Source organism: Diuraphis noxia, unplaced genomic scaffold (genome assembly GCF_037042655.1).
Source record: "Diuraphis noxia isolate RWA-SAM2 unplaced genomic scaffold, SU_Dnox_SAM2 contig0003, whole genome shotgun sequence".
Taxonomy (NCBI): domain Eukaryota; kingdom Metazoa; phylum Arthropoda; class Insecta; order Hemiptera; family Aphididae; genus Diuraphis; species Diuraphis noxia.
Window position 1 is genome coordinate 33,715,731 of NW_028301713.1, and position 8,884 is coordinate 33,724,614.

Consider the following 8,884-nt stretch of genomic DNA (forward strand, 5'->3'; position numbering starts at 1 on the left):
AATTAAATTGAATGTATTATAATTAATTTGATTATGATTTTTGCTTCTAAAAATGCGAATTTCATATATTAATGAGAAAAATTTTTCTTCGTTTACCGATAAGCAATCAAATGTAAAAATGATTAATCTTTCGTTAGTTAATTGTCTTAAATCTATACTAGAATATAATTGTACATGTTGAAGTTGACATTGTGATATTTACTATAATATTGCGTTTATTATCTTTAAAAGATTTATTGTTGGTTAAATCTTAAATAGCTTCAAAGTTAAAATAAATTTTAATTGATAAAATGTGATGATAAAACAAATTTTTTTCAAGACTTCTAACAACGAATGACTGTTATATTATTCTATAGGAAAATTATTTTTTTGTACCTATATACTTATATACTATATACTATTAATGTCATTAATGGCACTTGTTATGGGTATATCACGCGCATAAAACATTTTCTTACAATCCATTTTTTTCTAGGGCTGAAAGAGAGTAAACAAATGAATGGCATAGACCTATATTATTCGACATCAAAGCCACCTCCCCCCCCCAATCAGTAGTTAGATTAGTTGTATTATACTCAGTCAGTCATGAACGAGGGTTTTTATCGTCGAATTATTATGGGAATATTTATGTATGAACGACACGTTATCGACCACAACCTTCTTGGCGGATTTCGTCGGCTATGATGATATTATAATATAGGTACATAACAATATAACAATACATATATATGTAAACTGCAGCAGCTGCAACGTGCATGCAAAGACGACAAGGCGTTCCGATTCACCGTGTGAATGGACTTACGAAAACAAATAACCAAACCGCCTCAGGTTTGGATTTCATTGTTCGCTGGAACGTGAAACGTGCGTCATCGACTGTAAGAAATATTATATAGGTACCGCCGAGTGAAGAGTGAACCACAGTGCGTGAGTAAAACTTTTCTAAAGTACAATCAGTTATCAGCTACGTCTGCAATTGAAACACTAACAACGTCTGCATGCAGCTTTTGATGTGTATAATTTGCTTATAAAGCTTTTAATGAGGAATGACTACCTATAGTTCGAGAGTCGTTAAAAAATTATAAAAAAAAATTCTTTTTCGATTACCGCGCGGTTGGTTAGGTTAGGTACGACCTCACGCGCGGTATATTCTACAGCCGCACAATGGAGTTATACCTCCTGCACCATCCGCGTGCTATATGATAAGTAATAACACGAACATCGTGCAAGAAAACATCCAACTCGAAGTTTCGTTGGTTCATGGTGAAGATGATCTATACGACGTGGTTCTACGGACATGTATCATAATAAAAAAAAAAAAAAATGATAGCACTAGTCACCCACTATAATGGGTATCTACTATATATATTATACAATATTGTGTATAATAGTGTGCGTTTGGAGATTTGGCCCCGAGTTTAGACGTGCGGTCGTGGTGTCCCGAAGGCTGTGGCTGAGAAAAAATATTTGTTACGCAGTGATACAGAACGTTGTTATATATTGTGACCGGATGATTAATGCGCATATTATATATATAGTGATATAGTGAGAGAGAGAGAGAGAATGAGAGGGAGAGATTTAATATGAAAACAGAAATTGTCAACAAAACGAGGAAACCGTCATCATAGCAGGGTCATTCGACCAAATTATATCCTGTTTCAGGAATAAAAAACGATTGGATAGATAGGTAGGTACTAGGTAGTAGGTACCATACCAAAATCTACACGTATAATATAAATGCGGGTGAACGCATATCCGAGCATAAAAATATAATGTATAAAATATAATGGTCGCACTACTTATCCAGTCGACCGCGCCGGTAACAGTAAGGGAAACATCAACTTTCTAGTTTTCTGATTTCAACGATTTGTATAATTGGAATACGTTTTTATTATTATTATTATTGTTAAGCATAGCTATCTAAAGTTATATATGTCTGAAGTTATCTGTCTGTCAGACAGATGTCTGTTTAGTACGCTGCAGAAGATAATAATTAAACAATGACTACCCGTTGATACTTTTTTCTACTCCACTAGAAATACGGTACATGTCACGCGTCGGCCAACGGTGTCGTTTTTAAAATAATAATAATTATCTTACCCGTATAGAGTTACGTTTACGTTGCACTGCTGCTGCTGCAACAGCTGTGTATTATTATTTAAGTGCACTATATATAGGAAATTTAGTAATTTAAAATTTAGTCAAGTCATTCGAGAATACCTGGCCACGAGAGATTTCGAATCGACCTCTGAATTAGACAAATTTTTTTCATTGTAAATTTATTATGTATTAGTATTGAATCTAAAATAATTTCAAATTTGAACCATTTTTGTACGATGGCCTGTGAATTTAATACCTATTATTATTTTTCATTTTGCTTGTTTAGAATTATGTTGTGATTTACATTGGGATTTAATCAAAATTGTTATATACCTACGCATTAACGCATTACGTATATAACCTACCACTATTTACAGACATAATATTATACGCAGTACGTATTGCGTACACGAAATTCCATTTTTCTTATTGAAGTGGTATTTTTATAATTAGAATATTATTTCAATTTGTGTTATATTAGGTAATTTCAAAGCCCTATTGGTATATTTAATTTGATCATTGTGACATTTGTAAATTATAACTATCTCGTATTGTGTTGTTGACATCGTTATGAGGTTATGGTGGCGTGATTATAGAAAACAGTCTATGAGTGTTGCACCGGTGGGTGACAACTCACGACTGCAGACAAATTTCAATCACAGTAATGACGAATGATGTCAGCACAACTGCAACTGCAGATATGACATCGTCAAACGTGACAAAAAATCGTCTATAGCGAATTTCACATGAACCACTATTATATAACTACCCGAAAGACAATGTATGCTTGTCAAAAATTGCATTGATGGCACATGGCACATGATGGCACTGCAGGTTCGTAGTTCGTATAACATCGCTCTTAATCAGATAAATTATATAGTTACTATATTATAATACTATATATATATATATATATTATTTGATCATGCACGTGTTATACTGTTATATCGTTTTACTTTTATTATTTAGTATGTACATACAGACGACACGTCAGCGTTATTCGGTTACCACACATGCGATACACCTTCACGTTATACGTTATACTGTTTATACGAGCACATTGCTCCAGCCGATGACACGATATTATTGGAAAGAAGACCCAACGATGTCGGAGCAATAATGGTCTGCAGGCGGATACGCGTGAATACAGGATGTGGATAAAAAAATTGCGGTGACCCGGGGTTGCAAGTGCACTGCAGCAAACAGTATTTTTATACTTTGAACCTGTCACAATTGATTATAATAGTATATATGTACCATAGTGTATTTAAAATCAATAATAATAAAACGTATTATATCTATATCGTAAGCTTAAATTATGTCCATTGCGAAAAGAAATTAAAACTATTACCAATTATTGTCATTATTTATATAAATATTGGGTTTAAATTAGAATTTCTAATTTAGAAATAAACATAAGTATACCTAATAATACCTATATAATATATATAATATAATATAAATGTTTAATGTACGATGTACCACATATATCTCGGAAGAAATATATTATGAGGAACCTTATTACATCACATTATCTTTAAGGATTTGGGACTTAGAAATCATCAACACAAATCTGAAAAGAAAACCTAGTGATTATTATAAAATTAACATTTATTTTTATTTTTTTAAATGTAACTATAGTTTTATTTAATGCATCAAACTAAATACATTGATGCAACCAGTCAAACGCATCATTCTGTATATCGGATATATATATATATATATATAATATATATGACACGTAATAAGAAATACGAGTATCTATGTCTCTACTTTCTATACTTATATAGTTATACAACGTATTATAATAATTTATTTTACTTAGGCGGTATGTTAAATAGATACGTATACGTGTGTAGCGCACAAGCAATTTACAGACGTGTCAAAATCGAATAGATCAAATTTTTCACGCGTGCTACTTTTCGTCGGATCTCGGGTCCTGACGATGCGTCAAACCATTTATTATTGCGACGACAAGTCGTCGTTTGAAAGTCCGTTTTCGGCGCGATATGCACCATTGATCTATTGTCAGGAATACAAATCGTAATCATATGATCCTTCCGCCGGAGCCCGGAACCGTTTCTTCCGTCTTCCGTTATTTTAAACGCACGCGATAGGAATTATTACTATTTAAGACCGCTGCAATACGTCCTCAAACAATAAACACGCACTGCGAAATGTTATTTAATTAGCGTTCCAGAAATCACGAACACCTTTTTAATTTTAATTGCGTCGACTGCAGTGGAAGAAAAATAACGATTGTAAAACAAAACAATAAATAATTTTATATATTATAATATCAGTAAGCCCATTACCCAGATCGAAAACTATCGTATAAATCCTACTTTTGTATACTGTTGCCATTGGAAGAATCATAAAAAGGGATTATATTTTCAAGGGCCGCAATTTTTTTAGCTGACCAATTTTGGTCTGTGGCATATTATACGACAGTAATATTTAACACTTAAAAAAATAATCATAAAATAAAAGCATGTTTTCATGAAAAAATGAAAGGTCGGTCTGACGATATCAGATTATAAAAAGTTTGAATGGAATTTTATCACGAAAATTAATAACGAAAAAATTAAACACACATTTCTGGAAACAAATAATGTATTTTATCGGTTGTGGTGTACGTCAAAATCTTTTGAAAATAAGTAATAAATATGTTATCTAGTTAGTAATAAACTATTTAACTGATAAAGATTAAAAACTTTACTTACGTAAATTAAACTTAAACAATTAATATCTATGGTGTTAATGTTTTAAACTACCAATTAAAAACAATTTTATGATATATAGGAATATTATATTTTATATTCATAGATATTATGATTTTAAAATGAGAAAATCTGTAGGTTAGTTATATTAAAAAATTATAATAATATTATATTAAAAAAAACAAAGATTTTGATCGATAACAAGTAAGTAACGACCCCTTATCAGCTTACCATCTAACCATCTTATTAGTGGCATGTTATATCCTCGGGAGCATTTATACCTAAACACATCTTGCCGCTTTGGAGGATTATGATTTATGTTTCACGATTCTCACAAATAAATTTAATTTGGATCCATTTTTATTGTAAATTCTTTATTAATATTATGAATTCAAAAATCCAGGCACTATTTTTAAACACCAAATTTCTAGTACCTAGTACCTATTCGAAAAATAAATACTGAATTTACAATACTAATCTATTTGAGTAATTGAGTTAGTATTATTATAAAAGCTACCTTTAGTGCTTAGCTGGCGCCAATCCAAATAGTCTCTTTTTTTGATAAGATTTTCGGGATAGATTTCTCCATAGTTTGAAGTAAATAAAGTATAGGTACCTAATACCTATAGAGTTATGTTAACAAACGGCGGCAAAAAATGAAAGTAAAATAAATATTTCGTGCTAACTACAGTTAACGGATCTTCTAAGAATCGTTTTCGAATGCAACAGATATGCCTAATTTATCATTGCTCTCAAATACGCAGACACCCGCCCCACTGCCCCACTAAACTAAGCGCGTGTTATTAATGTTATTATACATATATTATCACATTCCTAGGTATTTGTACTTATTCCTACATCGCACGTCATACATGCATACCTTTACTTAAATTCCTAGCTGGACAGTGGACATATTTATAAACAGTGGCGTGCCCAAGGGGGGGGGGGTTAGGGGTTATATCCCCCCATTGGCTTTTTTTTGTTAACTTCAACTTATTAGATATTACCATAGACATATATAAACATTTATATATGGAAATGGATATCACTTTTAAAACTATCAGTAATAAGTTATTGCTTATAAATTATTTCCCATTGGCTAATATAAACATTCACTATGTACCTATACGGATTATACTGATTATAGATCAGTGATTATGTATTCATGTTCATGAGCAATAAGTAATAATTAATAATTAATTATGTTTATGGTAAGATATAAGATAGAATGATGGATCATGCTTATCACGTAGACTAAAAGTATAAATATAAATTTTCGTTTGGAATAACGAATAATTAAGTTGTTTTTAAGAATTAATTTTCTTTTGTATATTAATTATTTTAATAAAGGTTATAAATGTTTTTAGTTTAATGTTGTCATTTTATAAACAATAATAGTGTACCTATAGTGTATGGCTATTTAAATTAATTCTAATTATAGAATGATACTCAATATGCATGAATGTACAGATGTTAAGCAATTTTTGTGTTTGGATAACCATGATTAATTTAAATGTACCTACTTTTGCTAAAAAATGTATAACGTATATCCCTCCCCATTGAAATTTCCTGGGCACGCCACTGTTTATACTTCCACTTGCTAGTTATTTTAATTAATGTTATTTATTTAGGTACTACCTATTGCCTATAATAGGTTATAGGGTTTTAATCGTATTATATAGTGTCAGATATAGAGGTACGCACTATATTATATAATTGATAATCGGTAGGTACGTGTAACTAGTAGATATTTGTAATCATAATAATTTTACGTCAATAATTTGAGCGTAAGCACACAAACAAACTCAGTAGTCCACAAACTACGACCCGCGGGCCATATCTGAACCTCAAACAAGTTTTTACTGTTCCGCTATAACTGCAGCTAGTTTGCAAGTTGCAACGAATAATTTAAAAAATTTACTATTTTTTATGAATACATCACTGTCTACACTCAACGTAGTTGCACTTATTTGTTAAATTATCATTGAATTTCTATTTTGTATACCTGTTTATTTATAATCATTACATTCTTGTTACAAATTAACGCTTCAATTTTATTATTTAAATTGTATGTGGACATACAATTAATGTGTTTAATATATTGCCTTTTTTTTTTTTTTTTGTACAGTAATAAATGTAAAATATTTTGGTTTAAATTTTATTTTACAAAGGTGAAAAATATTGATAACCGGGTCACTTCAAACAAGAGTTTGCGATTCGCTGGTAAATTGGTATATAGCTTTAAGTATACTATTATTATACTACTATATATACATATACCTAATATCTAGCCTGTAGTCTAATTTATTGTTATTTAGTAGGTACACACACTTAACGAATACGTACCTATAGTGCACTGTGCACACTTCCGATTTCGCCGATTTCGGACTAAACATTTTGTGTCAGCGTTCAATGAAAAATAGGGGCTGACCATACGTTACGATTACACCGTCGTCTAAATATTATATCTATAACATTGACGATGGGTAATCAATACTAAATAAACGCAACGCGACGAGTAACTTCGTGTTCGATATCAATATAATAGCACACATATCCGTGGACCATGGCAGAACGAGGTTATAATGACATGGTTGATTGTGCAAGTGTACGCACGATAGAATTTATTTATAATATAACAAACACTGGTTTTGTGTGTGCCTAACCTAACCTTTGATACAGCGCTTGATGAGTGCATGTCTGTTGTTTCCGTGTACACCTAACAACTAACCAATTACCTACCTACGACTGAACAACTACATGCACACGTGTGGCGGCCAAAGAGTCGATCTCGGACGATTTCAACGTCGATCTCCCTATAGTTAAAGCTTATAGTTATGCATTTAGTTATAGTAAAATACAGTTAGGTAGGTACTGATAGATACATATTTTGGATTAACCGGTTTGTGTGAAATTACGTTTTTTTACATGGTCGCGTGAGTTTTAAAAACTGATTATTCCGAGCTGGTGAAGTGTGAGCTACACTTATTTCTAATGATGATTAATTAAAGCAGCGCCTTCGTTTAGTAATTAGTGACTATTCCCAAGATGATAATTTACTGGTCAACGATGTGCAATGACATGTTTATTTTATTTTATTCACGTCAACCGTATGTTAATTCATTTTGAAATTTAATGTGAAACATAATTTTTAGGTACCTAAATTTACACTTAAATTGTATTATTTATATAAGTATGTTTATGATTAACATTTATGACTAATAATAATGTAAATCTTAAAAGTAAAAATAATTTTTTTTTTACGTAAATCGATCGTCAAAGGATAAATATATTATTCTCAGCACCTAGGTAGTAGGTAGTTTTTAATAAAAAAAGTTTAGCTGCCTCTGTATATACATATGCAATTATTTTGCTAAATGATGCAATTTACCTACATAATTACTAATTATTTTGCGTAACATTTTATCTGGCACCTCACTTCCGGTAATTCGGTATAGATACCTATGGTAGGTACCTACGCCATACTGGTCCTACTTAACTGACTAGCCACTGTATATTAATTGATACCAGATTTAGATGTCTATAATTTCATATATCATAATGATTAGATAAAAATACTTAATTTATAATAAAAAAAAATTTAAAAACTAATAATAAGGTTTAAAAGCAGGCATCACCCATAACCATACAAAATATCGAAAAACAAACAGGAATACAACTCATTAATATTTACGAACCATTATAGCGGATGGTCTAATAATGAAACTATGAAACATTTATCGAATTGTAAATACAGATTGTCAGTCTTGGAGATATAAATATTATATAGCCTATAGGTCATCTACTCATCGGCGCACATAGGGTGTGAATTTAGGGGGTGCTGAAATAATTTATAGTACACAGACCCGTGGGGAGCGAAGCCCCCCCACTACACCACCCTAATACTATAATAATTGCATTGCAATAATTATAAATTTTATTAAAAATAAAAATAAATATTTTGTAATTATATTAAAAGTTATAATAACATGTAATCATTAATTATTAATGTTAGACAAAATTTAATTTTCTGTTTGATATTGCAAATGTTTGCATTATAATTTCCC